Source organism: Micromys minutus, assembly GCF_963924665.1.
Source record: "Micromys minutus genome assembly, chromosome: 7".
Taxonomy (NCBI): domain Eukaryota; kingdom Metazoa; phylum Chordata; class Mammalia; order Rodentia; family Muridae; genus Micromys; species Micromys minutus.
Window position 1 is genome coordinate 37,302,463 of NC_137976.1, and position 19,265 is coordinate 37,321,727.

General features: G+C 41.9%; 2 pseudogenes across 2 annotated transcripts; one reads left to right on the forward strand and one right to left on the reverse strand.

Annotated features, from left to right (window-relative positions):
- The first annotated feature begins 8,789 nt into the window (after positions 1–8,789).
- Positions 8,790–10,239, forward strand: LOC308423031 (WD repeat-containing protein 20-like; annotated as a pseudogene). The gene has a single exon. The product of its transcript is annotated as a WD repeat-containing protein 20-like (transcript).
- Positions 10,240–10,863: 624 nt separating this feature from the next.
- LOC308422813 (SAP30-binding protein-like) lies at positions 10,864–11,748 on the reverse strand (annotated as a pseudogene). Its single transcript has one exon. The product of its transcript is annotated as an SAP30-binding protein-like (transcript).
- Between the last annotated feature and the right edge of the window lie 7,517 nt (positions 11,749–19,265).

Genomic DNA, 19,265 nt, shown 5'->3' on the forward strand with positions numbered 1-19,265 from the left:
AGCCTTCTCTGATCTGTACAAAGTATTGCATTTCTCTGAGAAAAGCAAAAAGGAACTAATTTTTCTTCTTTAGCAAATTTGTGGGAACATTTCTGTTCAGCTCCTTGGATAAGAACCTTTTCGACATCTCCTATCAGAGAGGTCTACCTGACACCATCAGAGAACCGACACTACCAGCGTTTCACCTTAGACCTCACTTTTGTTTTTTCTCAGTCTGTAGTTTACACAGATATACTCCCACTATGTGATAGCTTGCAGTGTGGCTCCCATGCCAATAAACTGACTTGTAACTTAGTTCTTGGACAGTTTTGCTCATGTAGCATAATGCATTTTGATAATTTCTATCTCTTATTATTTTCCCATTCCTATGTAACCTTCTTTCCACTCCCATTGAACCCCTGTTCTTCTCAACAAACCCCTTCTTTTGTTCATGTTTTCCTGTGACCCATTTAGTTTATTTAAGATTACATGGCACTGGAAGGGGGTTATTTATTTATTTATTATCATTATTTATGGACAACTACTCTGTGGCTGCACTTTTGAGGAAAAATATCTTCCTCCCTAGTAACCTTTAACTGTTAGTACGTTCTCACGGAAGGGGAGGGCCTCCTGAATCCTTCCCTCATATGTGATGGAAGGTTGGTTAGCCAGTCTCAGCGACATCTTAGACAGATAGCCGCAGCTGCTGTGAGTTCATAGGTGCAGCAGGCAGGTCATGATGACAGAGCCAAGTGGGAACTGACTATTGTGTCTGGGAGAGCCTGCGACATGGATCAGGGCATGAGCAGGACTCTTCCCTGCCCGGGGGGGGGGGTTTCTCGGGAATACAGTGCAAGCAGCACTTCTTTGTAGGTCAAGTCCTCTTCCGGTGTGTGTGTGTGTGTGTGTGTGCACGCGCGCGCGCGCGCGCACCGCTGTAGTGTGAGTACTCTTCCATTTGGGAGTCAATACAACTATGTAGTCACTGAGCCAATAGTAGCTGCCACTGAATCCTGACTACAGGGCTCCCAGTGGCCAGGGCAAGTCCAGCACGTGAGAAAATCCTGACCTGAGTACTAGGGCCCATTTATGTATGTATGTATGTATGTATGTATGTATGTATTATCTTTAAGTTTTTTAAAAAAAGATTTATTTATTTATTTATTACATATAAATACACTGTAGCTGTCTTCAGACACACCAGAATAGGGCATCAGATCTCATTACAGAGGGTTGTGAGCCACCATGTGGTTGCTGGGAATTGAACTCAGGACCTCTGGAAGAGCAGACAGTGCTCTTAACCGCTGAGCCATCGCTCCAGCCCCCTTTAAGCTTTTATTTTTATTTTATTTTATTTTATTACAGTCTAGTCGTTACTCCTGCTCCCAGTCCACCCCCCAACATTTCCTCATCCCATTCCTCCTCCCCCATCTCCAAGAGGATGTTCTGCCCTACCCCCCACCCCACCATGTCCCAACTCCCTGGGGCTTCAAGTCTCTAGAGGGTTAGGTGCATCTTCTCCCACTGAGGCCAGACCTCTACAGTATATGTGTTAGGGGCCTCACGGCAGCTTGTGTATGCTTCCAGGTTGGTGGTTCAGTATCTGAGAGATCTCCAGGGTACTGGGGCCCTTTTATAGTGTGCAGGAAAGGCAGGTAAACTGTTAAAATCCATCTAGGATATGGTATTATCACCTTTGGGGGCTATATATTTGCAGAGAATAAAAATTCCAATATAGCTTACTAGCAAGCAAGTATTTTTAAAGAAGTGTCTCTTTGTCATCAGTTGTAGTTGACTTTTATGCCCATTTTCCATAAAAATCACACAGCAAAGCAAAGAGATGGAGAAATCGGTGATGTAAAGTATAGGTTTTATAATGTGACCAAAACTCTTGGCATGTATTTTCAGGGTTCTTGATGGAAGTGTCCATTTATATAAATATCCGTATCTTACTCCCAATCTCAGTACTTAAGATATCCTATACTCCTAATATTCGGTCACTGCAGAGACCCAGGAGAATTTTTATAAAAAGGGGGAAAGAAGAAGATAATCCTATAGGACAGAAAAAAGTTAGATATTGGCAATTTGTGATCGGGCTCTTTAGGAAATCCCTGTGTCCCCACTCCAGCTCCTCTCTCTTAGATTCTCCACTCCTCCGCCCACCAGGGTCTCTTTTTCAGCAAGTCTGTCTACAGCAGGGCTTCTGCTCCAAGGAGAACCCAGCTTCAGGGTGAGAAGTGGCCTGTGCTTCCTACTGAGCCTCTCAGATCAGAACATCAGTTCTTCCAGACGTCCCCCAGTACATATCTGTCCCTGTGACACGCCAGTGCCTGTTAAAGGTAGACACCGAGCCTGCTCTGCCCTCTCAGTGTCTACAGGACCCAAAACCATGGATGACCAACAGCAACTGAACTGACACACGCAGATTTACCTCAGGGATTGTAGTAGCTTTTCAAACCTTCAGCCATTAGATTTTTGCTGAGAAAAAATTTCTTTTTATTTTTCAATCGTGAATAGGAAAATGTTTTTTATTTTAAATTATTATTTATTGTTATTGATATTTTCTTTACTTACATTTCAAATGTTATCCCCTTTCCCTGTTTCCCCCTATCTCATCCTCCCTCCCACTGCCTTTACGAGAGTGTTCCCCCACTCACCTACTCCCTGCCACCTCCCTGCCCTGACATACCCTTACACTGGGGTACTGAGTCTTCACAGGACCAAGGGCCTCTTCTCTCATTAATGCCTGATAAAGCCATCCCCTGCTACATATGTGACTGAAGCTATGGGTTCCACTGTGTACTCTTTGGTTGGTGGTTTAGTCCTGTGAGCTCTGGGAGGGGTCTGGTTGTTTGATATTGTTGTTCTTCCGGTGGGGTTGAAAATCCCTTCAGCTCCTTCAGTCCTTTTCCTAACTCCTCCATTGGCTAACAGATTTCCATACAAGCGAATTAGCTAGCTAGGTTGCCATAACTACCACAGGGTTGCTAAAGCTAGAGAAATTAGCATCCTAAAGTTCTGCAGCCTGGAAATCCCCCAGTTCTGATTTCCCAATTCTCCCTATTTTGATTGCAGAGGATACTGCTTGTTGTCTTCAGGTGGCCTTTCATCCCAGAGCAGATGTCTGCTGTCTCTCTGTCATGCAACCGTCCTCTTCTTATAAAGCATCTGTACGTTTCAGGTAAACCCCTCTTTAAATGCCCCATTTCCCCTTAGCCTCTGTAAGACATTACTGCTAAACATACACATATTTGGTGCTATTGGGTCTTTATTACAGGAAGCTTTGGGGACTTTGGGGACTATAGCTCTGCTCATAACAATGTCCAGTGGATGGACTTCAGCAGCCGAGTGTTTTAAGCTTGTTGACACCTATTGCCATACCTTTAGGGAACGCTGTACATATTTATAGTCCCAGCAGGAAAGGGTGGTAGATCTGTCTCCCTATGCTCCCAGCATGCTGATATCCTTAAAGAACTTTTCATCAGTGTGGTGGTCTTTAGATTCAGCAAAGTTGCGTGAGTGCAGGAGTTTGAGGTCAACACAGTGAAACCTGTTACAAAACAGAAAGGGGGGAGACTTTCTATAGAATTCTATAGATTAACTGAACAGGCAGAATTTTTGAGCACTGATACACACACATCTGTTTTGAAATCCAGTTGTTGTTTTATTCTGTAAAACAAATATACAAATCCTTTCAACGTGGTAAATGGACGAGAATGGGCACACGGAGCATCACAGAGCAGCCAGTAGTGGTCCAAGAGACAGAAGGTGGCCTGGCTGCTCTACCACCCTTCAGTACCTAAAGAAGAATGAAACATCAGGAATCTGAGTACCTATTCACTGAGGGGAATGCAACAGAAAGGCCAACAGGCTTTGGAATAACCATGTTAACAGTAGGTTGCTGACCTCTGACTGGACCTCCTCTCTAAGTGTGAGGATGAGCCACTACTGTTACCCGAGGTAGTGATGATGACCCTTCATGGCAGAGGTCACCCTTGAGTGGCCAATGGGCTGGTCTGTGGTGTTTTAATATTGTGATACAATATTAACCATCTGCGGATTGGCCCCTGTATATATACTCAAATCTTAGGTTTGTGAAGAGGAATTGCTGCTTGGGGCTATGAATCTTAAACCACAACTGGGCTGAAACATCATTATTGATCAAAATTGGGATCATTATAATATACACATTTAAAATGTTTTTAAAATTTAGATTTATCCACTTTATATGTGAGTGTGTTTACCTGCATGTATGTATGCCCATTGTGTACATGCTTGGCTCTTCTGGAGGTTAGATGTGTGCACTAGAACTTCTGAAACTGGAGTTAAAGATAGTTGTAAACCACTATAGGGGTGTTAGAAATCAAACCCATGTCCTCTCCTTTGTAAGAGCAACAAGTGCACTTAACTGCTGATTCTTCCCTTCAGCCCTCAATGAGCACTTTTTGTTTTTGGCCATTAAGAAATAAGTTTGTTTATTCACATAATGAAAGAATCTATGCTCTTGAATTTTATGAAGTCTTGAAACGATTCTGCATCTTATTGGTTGTGGAAGCGTTTTTCCAGGAAAAAGTTGTCCAGATGCTGAAGAAGTAGTAGCCACTTTGTTAATGGTCAGGTGAACATGGTGATTAAAAAAATTCTATAGTTTAGCTTGTTCGACTTTTGAGGCATTGGCTGTGCGGTGTTTGGACCGGGAAGAATCAGACTTTCCTGTTTATGGATACCGACTACAGGCACTGCAGTTTTCATTGCTTTTTATCAACTAGTTGAGCATACTTCTCAGACATAACAGTTTCACCAGGATTCATGATGGATCCGTGACTGGCAGGAGACTACAAACGTGGCCATGACTTTTCTGAATGCAAGTTGGATCTTAGGAAGTTCTTTGGAGCTTTATCCAATTCAGTCCCGGATCTGATTATCGCTGGGCATCCTTTAAAACCCACTTTTGGTCACACGTCAGGATCCAATGGACAAACGGGCTCATGATCATTTCACAGAACAGTAGAAAAAGACAGCTCAGAATGACATTTTAAAAAACTATTTGGTCATCTCATGGGCTACACCCTAACTGAATTTTTTCAATCCTTTCATTGTATTGTAAATGCTAACAACCTTTGGAGGGTCCATGGTGTGTCCTCTGAAATTCTCATATAGTTGTAGAATGTCATCTTCAGGGATTGCTCTCAGCTGGTCACTGTCAACGTCCCACTGCCAGCAGCTCTGATCTTCATCTTCAAGACTCCAGTCACCTTTGCAGAATTTGAGCCACCACAGCAGTATCTGTCTGTTACTAGTCCCTGGGACACAGGTCGTGTTGATGCTGAGAGTTGTTCCTAATGCTCTGAACTCAAAGAAGGAAGTAGCTCAGATTTCTTTTTGTCTAATATTATTACCACAACATAAAATAAATATAATAAAAATATAGCCAATGAATATAGCCCATGCACAAGGCAAGACATGTACAATAAAATGATGTATAGCATAATCATGTTTGTTAAGAATGTATTCTGATACATTTAGAGTGTAACATTCACAATTACTTTTCGCCAGCCTAATAGCAGGTGCTCAGTCTCAGTTCCTCGACCCCATTGCTTAGGGCTCTTGGGCTCTACCTTTTACCCCGTGGCAAATGCTATTTTATTGTGTGTGTGTGTGTGTGTGTGTGTGTGTGTGCGCGCGCGCGCACACACGCGCATTTGGGGCTCTCCCTCTCTGCAGGCCTCATAGTGTTTCTCCCTTTGGCTACTGACTCCAGCCATATCCAGTGACCACAGCCAGACTGATTAACAGCATCACACTCAGGACTCAACAACCCAGTGAAAGTGGCTCCTTTTGCCTGTCATCTTCCTCTTGTATCACTCTGCAGGCTATGGGTCTAGTTTTAAAATCCTACCTCACTAAGATTTTTAAAAACTATATTTATCTATGTTGTTACAGGTATATTCTTGTACATTTTTGCATGCATTCATGTATCTGCGGTGAGTGGGGCGGTCTGTGCCATTTGAGAGATAGGCCTGCAGAGGGCAGAAGAGGACAACAGATCCCCTAGGGCAGGTCTTGCAGGTCTTGGTGATCTGCAGGACTTCCATCCTAGGAACTAAACTAGGTTCTCACTCCTAACTGCCAAGATCCCTCTGGTCTCCTCACTGGGACTTTATTAACCAGCAGTGGCTTAAACCTGAAATCTGATGGCCCAAGGGACATGTTTGTGAAGGCCAAGACAATCTTTTTTCAGTCTTATCATGAGAGTCTGAATGTCTAAAGAGAAAAGTAAAATATGTTGGTCATCTTCTAAGAATTCATACCATACACCAAAAACATACCCCAAAATAGACAGCCATCTCCCAGTACTCCAGCACCACTTGGAAGAACACATGTATACACCACACACACACACACACACACACACACACACACACACATGCACAAGTCACAGGCACTTGAAATGCTCTTGGCTAGAATAACCCAACATTTTAAGGGTAAGTATTCACATATTGACAGGACCCAGGTTGGCTGTGCAGGTAACGGATGTGGCTCTCAATCTTGGAAAATGACGAGTTGTGGGATTAGGCTTTGGTAAAAGGCATTTTTAGGATTTAAAATTCAGGATTGTTCTGATGCAACTTTTTGGGTCTGTCTTTGGTAACAGCATATCAAAATATCATCACCATCCTGAAGTGGAAATAATTAGTGGACAATGGGTGCAAATTTATTAATGAGTGGTTCTCATCTGGAATAATAATGGTAAATTTGGAACTGAAAATGTGGTGGAATTTTCTGATTGCTCACATTATAACTCTTGAAACAATTGCAGTCTTGAGCCCATTTAAAAATGATTTTACTTATTTCTAGTGTGTGTGTGTGTAAAGTACAGGTGCTTCTATCATGATATGGGTGTGGTTTAGTCAGGATTTCTATTCCTGCACAAACATAATGATCAAGAAGCAAGTTAGGGAGGAATCAGCTCACACTTATACAGTGCTGTTTATCACCAAAGGAAGTCAGAACTGGAACTCAAGCAGGTCAGGAAGCAGGAGTTGATGCAGAGGCCATGGATGGAAGTTACTTACTGGCTTGTTCAACCTGCTTTCTTATAGAACCTGGGTCTACCAGTACAGGGATGGCACCACCCACAATGTGCTGGCCCTCATCCCCCTTGATCACTACTTGAGAAAATGCCTTACAGCTGGATCTCATGGAGACATTTCCTCAACTGAGGCTCCTTTTTCTGTGATAACTCCAGCTTCTGTCAAGTTGACACCCCAAACCAGCCAGTATAGAGTAGGTATGTATATTTGTGTGTGTATGTCTGTGTACTTGTGTGTATGTGTGTATGCCTGTCCTTATATGTGTTTGTGTATATGTGTGTGTGTGTGTGTGTGTGTGTGTGTGTACAGTGGTTGTAAAGATGATCCAGGATCTTTTTCTTCTTCTTTTCTTCTTTTTTATTGGATAGTCCCTGTATTTACATTTCAAATGTAATGTAAATCGTTTTCCCAATTCTGGCATACCCCCTGCCCCTCACATTGCCTTCATGAAGGTGCTCCCTCTCCCAACCACCCCCTCCCACCTCAGCACTTTGGCATTCCCCTACACTGGGAAAATGAGCCTTCTCTGGACCAAAGTCCTCTCCTCTCATTGATGCCAGAGAAGGATATTCATTCTCAACCTGCAGCCATGCAGTTGGAAAGTTTGTCTTTCCAGGTGAAGTCATTGATTGGTGTTTTAGTCCCTGGGAGCTGTGGTAGGTTTGGTTAGTTGATAATTTTGTTCTTCCCATGGGGTTGCACACACTTTCAGCTTCCTCAGTCCTTTCTCTAGCTCCTTTATTGGGGTCCCCATGTTCAGTCTGATGGTTAACTACAAGCATCCTCATCTGTATCAGTATGACTCTGGCAGAACCCCTGAGGGGGCATCCATATCAGATTCCTGCCAGTAAGCACTACTTGGCATCAGCAATAGTATGTTGGTTTAGTGGCTACATATGGGATAGATCGATCCCCAGGTAAGGCAGTCTCTGGATGATCTTTTCTCCAATTCCTGCTCCTCTATTTGTCTCTTTATTTCCTCCATGAGTGTTTTGTTCTCCCTTTTAAGAAGGATTGAGGCATCCACATTCTGGCCTTCCTTCTCTTTGAGCTTCATAAGTTCTGTGAATTGTTTCTTGGGTATTCTGAGCCTTTAGGGCTACTATCTGCTTATCACTGAATACATACCATGAGTGTTCTTTTGTGACTGTATTATCTCACTCAGGATGATAGCTTCTATTTCCATCCATTTGCCTAGGAATTTCATGAAGTCATTGTTTTTAATAGCTGAGTAGTACTCCATTGTGTAAAGGTACCATACTTTCTGTATCCATTTCTCTGTTGAAGGACATCTGGGTTCTTTCCAGCTTCTGGCTATTATAAATAAGGCTGCTATGAACATGGTGGCACATTTGTCCTTGTTATATGTTGAATCGGCTTTTGAGTATATGCCTAGGAGTGGTATAGTTGGGTCTTCAGTTAGTACTATGTCCAATTTTCTGAGGAACTACCAGACTGATTTCCAGAGTGGTTGTACCAGCTTGCAAACAATGGAGAAGTGTTCCTCTTTTTCCACATTCTTGCCAGCATCAGTAACCTGAGTTTTTGATCTTAGCCATTCTGACCTGTATAAGGTGGAATCTTGGGGTTGTTTTGATTTGCATTTCCCTGATGACTATATTATGCTTACAGGGGACACCTCTTGAAGAAAACATGCTTTTTGCAAAAGAAAGGAAACCTGCCAATCTCCATTCAACCCCCATGACCCAGGCTGCTGACTTGAGTAAACTGATAGATAAGAGGATATACAAAGGGACACAGCCCACTTGTCATGACTTCAACCACTAACAGCCACAGCAGAGAGTGTCTCTCTCTTAGTGGGCTTTTCTGCAGGTCAAGTCCAGCTTATAGAACCAATCAAGAAAGAAACCAGCAAGCTATTTAATGAGGAAAGACTAATAGACATGTCAAGAGTAATCTGTATCTAATGGATTCCTGGTTCAGAAAGCCTTTTTTTAGTAGCCCATTTGAGTGGGAACATGTACTTAAATAATGTGGAGCATACTTGTGGTACCACAGCCCCCCACTGCCAGCTCCTGAAGCAGGGAGAGAGCTTTTCCATGCACACTTGCAGGAGCAAACCCAGGAGGAACCCTCTCCTTAAGTGGACGGTGGGTGAGGGGATCCTCAACGAGTTTGCTTTCTTCCCAGATGGCAAGTTTTTAGCGTGTGTGAGCCTGGACGAGTTCTGCATGTGTTCAACGTTGACTCTGTGGAGCTGCATGGTACAATGAAAAGCTACATTGGGGGCTTGCTTTGTGTGTGCTGGAGCTCAGATGGCAAGTACATTGTGACAGGTGGAGAGGATGACTTGGTGACGATCTGGTCCTTTCTAGACTGCCGAGTAATAGCTAGAGGCTATGAGCACAAATCCTGGGTCAGTGTCGTAGCATTTGATCCCTATACTACTAGTGTAGAAGGCAGTGATCCTATGGAGTTTAGTGGCAGTGACAAGGACTTCAAGCGCATTCTTCATTTTTGCAGACATTGAGCAAACGGTACACAGTCTAGGCTATCCAAATGGAGCTCTACCAACAGCCCTGCTGTGTTACGTATTGGTTTGGTTCAGTGGGCCAGGATATACAGCTGTTCTTATGGGACCTTACAGAAGACATCCCTTTCCCTCACCAGCCCCTCTCAAGAGCAAGAACACATACAAACATTATGAATGCTACAAGTCTGCCTGCCAGAAGCAATGGGAACAGTGTCACTACACCTGGGGACCCTGGGTCCCCTCCATTGCCACGGTTCCAGTAGCCTTCCACAGTCAGCAGTCTCCAATGCTGGTAGAAAAAGCAGTGTCATGGATGGAGCTATTGCCTCTGGGGTCAGCGAGTTTGCAACTCTGTCGCTACATGACCAGAAGGTTGAGATACCATGAGAAAGACCATAGCCAAAATCACAGTATGGGACATATTTCCAGCAAGAGAAGTGACAAACTGAACTTAGTTACTAAAGCCAAAATGGACCCAGCTAAAACTCTGGGGACATCCCTGTGTCCTCGGATAGAAGATGTTCCCTTGTTAGAGCCACTGATCTGTAAAACAATAGCTCACGAAAGACTGGGGTCTTGGTTTGTCTTGAAAACTGGATAGTCACTGCTTGTCAGGAGGGATTTATTTGCACATGAGCAAGGCCTGGTAAAGTGGTAAGTTTTAATCCTTAATGCTGCACCAGATTTAGAACTTGACTAGGTAGTGATTTTACTTCTTGAGGGAGGAGTGGGGTGTACAATTAATGTGAATGACACTTTTTTTTTTTTCTGTTGTTGCCTGAGGATTGTTGAGACCTGGTTTCAGGATCAGGAAAATAAAAAAAAAAAAAAAAATAGACAACAGGAAGACATGTGGCTGGCCCCTCCTTAGCTACCACCTGTCCACATACACTGGGAATGACCGTGGCAGCTCCCTGTGCTACCCCTCTGAGTACTCCCACCAGTTGTCAAGCCATTGTTCATCCTGAGCAGTAATCTTGATTGTTAAGGAGGGGCACTTGAGCTTCAGGTTTGCTTGAACACAGCGTGGGAGAAGCCAGCGCACCCGACATTCCAGGACCCAGGAAGCAGTACTTTTAATTGGGTGAGACCCAGTAGGTGTGTGGACAGACCGTCCAATGCATACCGTTGCCTCTATTGTAATGTCCTCCCGGCTAGAATGTCACTGAGCCTCCTCTTGGAAGGCATGTGGGGAGTGTGTCTCAGTCCTAAACACACAGAGTGGCAGCTCCCAGTGGGTGGAAGTTACTGGGCTGCACAGTCCTGGGGTGTCCTCTGGTCACTGCTTGGCCTTCTTCACATCACAGCAGAGATGATGGTGGTCTTGGAGCCACTGGCACTGGTGGAGACAGTGACCACCGCTGGCAGGATGGCTGCGGTCATGAGGAGGGTGGGCTGTGCTATCGTTGTCACAGGAATGGCCGAGTCCCACTTGTTCTTCCTCTTCTGGGCAACAGCTGTGCGCCATGGCAGTGCGGGTGGTGGCCTTGGCACTGGTTGTGGTGCCTTTCTTGGTGCCCGTTAAAAACTCAGTTTTGGTTCGCTCCCTTTTGGTCTTTTCTGTACATTTCAATCTTCTGGGTCTTGGCTAATGCCTCATAGTGGGAGTCTTCAGACCAGTCGTGGGGATCAAACATATCCTTTGGGTAGTTGGTGCCCAGCTCATCAATGGCACAGAACTGGATCAGTTGCTTGTAGATGCTGGGGTTCTGGAACTCCTTCTTCCTCTGGGTGATGTAGTTCATATGCATCCCCTCCTTTATCTTCCACTCGAAGAGCTTCTGGATCTCATCTTGTAAATGATTCGAACATTTGCCAGGCAGTTCTGGAGGGATCTTCATTTTGTCTGGTGACATGTTGTGAACCCTTTCAGGAAAGGAGGTTACCAATTCCTGGGGATCCTGCTTCTCCACTTCTGTATTATCCTTTGGGTCATCAGCCTCAGGTTCTTTAGTCTCTGAATCGTCATCTTCCGACTGCTTACTGTTCTCATCCTCCTTCGTAACCATCCTCATAACCCCCTGGTCGAGAGAAGTCATCTTCCCCATAGGCGTCAGATACCAAGCCACCTTTCTCCTCAGCCACGTCACCCACAGTGTCTATTCTAGTTTCACCATCAGATTCAGAGTCTGAATATTCTGCATAAATTGCAAGAGACAACAAAACATTCTTTCCCACCATCTTATTCCCACAGCGTGAATGACACTTCTTACAGTAAATTTAAATGAATCAGAGCCATAATTTTGAATACTGCATGCTATGTAATTCTGAATCATTTGATAATTCACCTCAGAGCATTTAAAGATTATATAATCAGACTAATTGCCAGCTAAGTCAGTCATCCCTCAGGGTATACAGAGTCCCAAAGTTAGAATTCCTGTGCCAGGCTATCTCAGTTTTAAGGAAATCATAACAGTGTGGAGAAATAATGATACTAAAACGCTAAAGTCAAAATTTATGCTTTAACTAGGATATTTTTTTTTTGCGTTATTACTCAACTAGATTGTTGTATACATGGTCAGTGTATTTCAGTACAGATGAATATTAATTGTCATTTATAGTCCAAATTTTTATTTTAAATTATAAAATACCTAGGGATTTAGGAAATTTAATTTAGGAATAAAATGATCAGCAGGGTTGATTGAATTATTTTTACATTGTGTGACAATCCACAGAAAGAGAAGAGCCTTGATTTTTAAAACCCATTTTAGTTTTTTTTTATGACAATTAAAATTGTTTAATAAACATGTTTCTTGAAAAAAAGAAGAATGCATTTTTCTATCCTGGCTTTTCTATTATTCCAAATGAATTTGCAAATTGCAGTTTCTAACTCTATAAAGAATTGAGTTGGAATTTCTATGGGAATTTCATTGAATCTGTAGATTGCTTTCAGGAAGATGGCCATTTTTACTATGTTGATCCTTCAAATCCATAAGCATGGGAGATCTTTCCACCTTCTGATATCTTCTTCAATTTCCTTCTTCAGAGATTTGAAGTTCTTGTCATACAGATCCTTCACTTGCTTGGTTAGGGTCACACCAAGGTATTTCATAGTTTTTGTGACTATTGTGAAGAGTATTGATTTTCTAATTTTTTTCTCAGCATGCTTATTCTTTGAGTAGAGGAAGGATACTGATTTGTTTGAGTTAAATTTATACCCAGCAACTTTGCTAAAGTTGTTTATCAGGTTTAGGAGTTTTCTGGTGGAAGTTTTGAAGTCACTTAAGTATACTATCATATCATCTGCAATTAGTGATACTTTGACTTCTTCTTTTCCAATTTGTATTTCTTTGACATTTATTTTTTGTCTGATTCCTCTGGCTAGGACTTCAAGTACTATTTAAAATAGGTAGGAGGAGAGTGGGCAGCCTTGTATAGTCCCTGAGATTGCTTCAAGTTTCTCATCATTTAGTTTGATGTTGGCTACTGTTTTGCTGTATATTGCTTTTGCTATGTTTTGGTATGGGCCTTGAATTCATAATCTTTCCAAGACTTTTAACATGAGGGGGTGTTGAATTTTTTCAAATGCTTTCTCAGCATCTAGTGAGATGATCATGTTTTTGTTTTTTTTGTTTTTTTTTTTCTGGGTTTTTTTTTTTTTTTTTTTTTTTTTTGAGTTTGCTTATATAGTGGATCGTGTTGATGGGTTTCTGTGTATTGAACCATCCTTGCATCCCTGGAATGAAGCCTACTTGATCATGGTGAATGATCATTTTGATGTGTTCTTAGATTTGGTTTGCAAGAATTTTATCGAGTATTTCTGCATCAATGTTCATGACAGAAATTGTTCTGAAGTTCTCTTTCTTTGTAGGGTCTTTGTGTGGTTTAGGAATGAGTGTAATTGTGGCTTCAAAGAATAAGTTGGGTAATGTTCCCTCTGTTTCTATTTTGTGGAATTGTTTGGAAAGTATTGGTATTAGGTCTTCTATGAAGGTCTGTAGAATTCTACATGAAACCCATCTGGTTCTGGGATTCTTTTGGTTGGGAGGCTTTTAATGACTGCTTCTATTTCTTTAGAGGTTATGAGGCTGTTTAGATGATTTATCTTTCCTGATTTAACTTTGGTACATGGTATCTGTCTAGAAATATGTCTATTTCCTGTAGATTTTCCAGTTTTATTGAGTATAGGCTTTTGTAGTAAGATCTGATGACTTCTTGAATTTATTCAGTTTCTGTTGTTATGTCTCCCGTTTCATTTCTGATTTTGTTAATTTGGATATTCTCTCTGTGCCCTCTAGTTAGACTGGCTAAGTGTTTATTAATCTTGTTAATTTTCTCAAGGAACCAGGTCCTGGTTTTGTTGATTCTGTGTATAGTTCTTTTTGTTTCTACTTGGTTGATTTCAGCTCTGAGTTTGATTATTTCTTGCCATCTACTCCTCTTGGGTGTATCTGCTTCTTTTTGTTCTAGAGCTTTCAGTTCTGCTGTCAAGCTGTTAATGTACGCTCTCTCCAGTTTCTTTTGAAGGTGTTCAGAGCTATAAGTTTTCCTCTTAGCACTGCTTTCATTGTATCCCACAAGTTGGGTGTGTTGTGCCTTCATTTTCATTAAATTCTAAAAAATCTTTGATATTTTTTCTTTATTTCTTCCTTGACCAAGCTATCATTGAGTGGAGCATTGTTCAACCTCTACATGTATGTGGGTTTTTTGTTGTTATTAAAGACCAGCCTTAGTCCATGGTGATCTGATAGGATGCATAAGATTATTTTGATGGTCTTTTATCTGTTTTCTCCTGTATTTCTTTAAGGGAGTTATTCATGTGCTTCTTAGGCCCTCTATCATCTACATGAGGCAGGATTTTAAGTCCAAATCTTATTTTTTCTGGTGTGTTGGGATATACAATACTTGCTATAGTGGGAAAGGTGGGTTCTGATGTTGCCAGGTTGTCTTGGTTTCAGTTATTTAGATTTTTACACTTGCCTCTTGCCATCTTCTTATCTTTGACATTAGTTGATCTTGTTGTCTCTGAATGGAGCTTGTCTCTCCTGTGCTTCTGTGGGCCATGGGCTCCGGAGAGAGATTGGTCTTGGGTGCTCAGATCTTTGTGGATAAGCTGTGAGTTCCAAAGGCGGTGGGCTGGCTCTAGCTCTGGTGCAGATGGAGGCCTGAAGGGCAGAGACCCAAGCGGTACCATGATACCTGTGCCCTGAGAGAGTGTCTGTGGTCTTTCCCCAGATAGTCAGTGAAGAGAAAATGTGGGCTCACCTATGGGCTCAGGAGGGAGAGCACCCCTGTGTCTCCTCTGGATGCTCAGCTCTCTGTGGGCAGGCTGCTAGTCCTGATGTCTGTGTGCTGGCTCTGCCTGTGGCCAGGATCTTATCTTCCAATGCACACTATTTCAAGTCATTCTGCTGCAGCAGAAATATTCCAATCCTCTGCCATTTAGAGAGGTAGTCTCCTTTGTAGAGAAAGCCCAGGGCCAAGAAGGCTCTACCCATGGAACACACAATGGTCAGGAAGACTGGCAGCGAAGGGCAGCTACTGATGTAACTTCAGATTCTCCAGGAACTTGATCCTCAACATTATTTGATGTGCTGTACCTGTCCTGGCTAGCAGTCTCTGGCATCACACTGTTTTGCAGCAAGCTCTGTACCGCAGGCAGCGGTCTCCTGCTGTGTCAGGGCTTGCATCTAGCTTCTTAGGTTAATACAAGGATGAAAAGCCCAGTCTGGAGCCACTGGTGCTGTGAATAACACAGGCAATTTAACCATTTGGAATCCCCCCTTCCTTTTCATACAGTATACATTTCTGGGTTCAATATGCATTAGGGAAGCCACATGCTAATGATGAAGGCCTGGGCACTTGTCAGTTAAACACAACCCGGGATGTGCTGCTGCCCAAAAATTCTAATGGAGGAGGGAAACACTGAGCACAGTTACCTGCATTCTGGACTGCAGATGCGCACAGTGTTACACATAAGTAATGCCAGATCCTGGGAGAGCCACAGTTAGAGACCTCCAGTGTTAGGTTGTAGAACAAAGGCCTTGGAAGAGATGCAAATTCTAATGCAAAGTGAGGAATGATCAGCCCTGTCAAAGCTGAAAAGAAATGAGCAAAAAAATTACGTCGTCAAATGTATATACATTATGGGTGTACAGGAAGGAAAGATTTCATTAATTAAAAGGAAGAAATTCACATGAGCCGCTTTGCTTAGGACAAAGTCTGCTGATCTTAGCATTAGCAGGAGTTCTCTAATGCTCCTTCTCAGAGGCACCATTGCTGGCCAAATGTCTCTGAGGTGAACAAAATGTGTGTCTCTGTGCAAAAGGCTTTCAGGTTTCAATTTTTTATTTAAAAATTTCCTATACAATGTATTTGGAACATGTTTTTGAAGAGACAATTGCCCCTCCCCTCCCAGACATGGTTTCTCTGTGTAGCCTGGTTGTCCTAGAACTCATTTCATAGATCGTGCTGGCCTTGAACTGACAGAGATCCACTTGCCCATGCCTCCATTGTATGCCTCCAAAGTTTTGGGATTAAAAGCATGCACAACCACTGCCCAAGAGAGTTCTGTTTTTTTAAACCATAAAAAATATGAATATATTTTTGTCAGTACTTGATTTTTTTTAAGAAGGTTTGATAGTATGCATTGAAAACTTACTAGTTACAATGAGCATAAAGTACATATAAAAGAAAACATAACATGGAAATAGTCAAAGTTTTCTTGGTGTGTAAAGAGTAGAATAATGACTTTTAAATACCAAGGATTACCACAAGACTGCATTCTTAGCTCTTGAATTATTTTTATTTTTGGCATAAAATTATATGAATACATTTTGGTCAATACTTGATTTTTTGAAGGTTTGATAGTATGCATTGAAATCTTATTAATTACCATAAGCATAAAGTACATGTAAAACAAAATGTAACATGGAAATAGTCAGTTTTTTGGTGTATAAAGATTAAACATAATGATTTTTAAATACCAAAAATTGCCACAAGGCTATTTTCTTAGCTCTTGAGTTATTAATGATTTAAGGTCTAGGTGTACCCCATTCTGAGTGGGTACTATACACTTGCTGTTGTTGTTGGTTTTTTTCTTTTTCTTTCTTTTCTTTTTTTTTTTTTTCTATGAAGGACTGAGGCATCTACTTTTTGGCCTTTTGCTTTCTTTTTTTTTTTTGAGCTTCATATCATCTGTGAGTTGTTTCTTGGTTATTCAGAGCTTTCTGGGGGCTAATATCCAATTATCAGTGACTGCATATTATGTCTGTTCTTTTGTGATTGGGTTACCTCACTCAGGATGATATTCTCTAGATACATCCATTTTTCTAGGGATTTCATAAAGTCATTGTTACTAACAGCTGAGTAGAACTCCATTGTGTAAATATACCACAATTTTTGTATCATTCATCTACTGAAGGACATCTGGGTTCTTTCCAACTTCTGGCTATTATAAATAAGGCTGCTATGAACATTGTGGTGCATGTGTCCTTATTGTATGTTGGAGCATCTTTTGGTTATATGCCCAGAAGTGGAATAACTGGGTCCTCAGGTAGGACTATGTCCAATTTTCTGAGGAACCACCAGACTGATTTCCAGAGTGGTTGTACCAGCTTACAACTCCACCAACAGTGGAGGAGTGTTCCTCTTTCTCCACAACCTCACCAGCATCTCCTGTCATCTGAGTTTTTGATCTTAGCCATTCTGGCTGGTGTGAAGCTGAATCTCAGGGTTATTTTGATTTACATTTTAGAGGGGCACACTTCACTTACATATATGTCTGTTTAGCTAAAGCTTTTATAGATACACCATTTCTTCATTTAATTTTATCTAGTCTGTTTATACTGTAGTGTTTTTGAAGAACTTATATTCTTACTTGTGTGTATATGTGTATCTATCAGTATGACCTATGCTCGTGAGTGCACATAAGACCAGAAGGTGTTGGACTTCTGGAATCTGGAGTTACAGGTAGCTGCTTGACATAGTCTGGAACCTGCATTCTCTTGAAGAGCAGGAAGTAAGCCATAGTCTGTGCTTCTAGGAATTGTGTAATTTGTCTGCTGCCTTAGAAGGCATTTTGGAGCAGGGAATCTAAAACCATCTTTACACAAGAAACCGTACTTACAACACAGAAAATGTTCAGCAGGTAGGTGATTGAAGTGTCACTGGAATTAAAAGGATCTCATTAAACATTTAGAAATACTTAATCTTTTGAATAAAAACTGTGCTTTGGGAACTTAACTCGAGTCCCTGTGTTGCACAAGAGAAATATTCAGGTAAGCAACCTTCTGGGGCCTGCCTGGCACTCAGGTACCCAAGCAAGGCAGCAAGGTGGGGGAAGGTACAAGACTGGGGCCAAAGCTGATTACTCTTGGTAATCTAACTCTTTTTCTCTCTCAGGCAGAAGCTGATAGAAAATCAATTTCACAGAGAAAGAAAAGAGAAAGTCACACACACACACACACACACACACACACACACACACATACACACACAGATCAGTCCCAACCACCTGTGTCATCAATTTCACAAGTGTACATGCATACTTATATACATACATGTATACCAATATACACATGTATGTGCAAACACATAGACAGACACATATACATATACAGAGCCCCAGGAGCCACAGTTGGTTTTTTTTCTCTCAGCCTTTTTATACCTTCTTAGACAAAAGTTCTTTATAAAATTACCTCACAGATAAAATGTTACACAAAAGTGAGATACAGAAGGATGCCAAAAGGAAGTTGAAAGCAGTGTTCTATTCTATAAAGTCTTCATGAATTCAAAGCACCACCTTTACTTGGCCCCGCTTTATCACCTGAGGCTACATCCTTGGACCTGACCTAGAATGAATGTTTTTAGTTGATCGCAAACGTATCCATCCCAAGCCTATTTCTCTTGTCAGTGCAATTTATGAAAACTCATTTTCCCTATTATGCAGCCTTTACTTCCTATTCCATGAGGCACATACAACATCCTCTTCTTAATTCTAGCTTTATTATCTTTTACTGCCAAAACAACTAAAATCATCGCTTAAAACTTTCCTCCTATTTTGAAATTTAAAAATTATTTGAATAAACTCAGTCATTAGTTCACCTAGAAAGCCTCGACTCACAAAAGGCTATAGGCAATGAGGGGTTTCTGGTGTCTACTACTCACACAGAGCCAAATGAATGAGGAGTATGACAATGACAAACAGGAGACAGCACATCAGTAGCACGTCTCTGGGGCCGTGCCTCCCCAGAGTGCACCTGTGGCAGCTGAGCAAGACAGTGGGCCATCTTCAGGAAACTCACGTTTGCCATAGCCCTTCCTAGATGGCTTTTGTCAGCACCATCTTCCCCAAACTCAAGCACAATTTTTAGAACTCTTTTTATTGATTTGTTGCGAATCTTGACTCATGCATCCCAATACTACTCATCTTCCTGTCCTTCCATACCCACCCACTCTGCTTTTGCCAAACCCTCACCACCAGAGGAAACAACAAACAAACAAAAACAACAGAACTATCTGATCATGGAAGCTGCCCCGTGTCTTGATGTGTCACCCAGTATAACCTTTAGTCCAAATAGCTTTACTTGCAAATGTTCACTGCAATGCGTCATTTGTCTAGTTGTGAGACCTCTGGCTTCTGTTACACCATCAGTACTGGATCCTCACCGGGACTCTTTTTGGATACCCTATTGTTTTCTGGAGTCATGGAAATCCTGCAGCTTCGGTTCTGTAGGAGCAGCTCTTTCATGTGATGT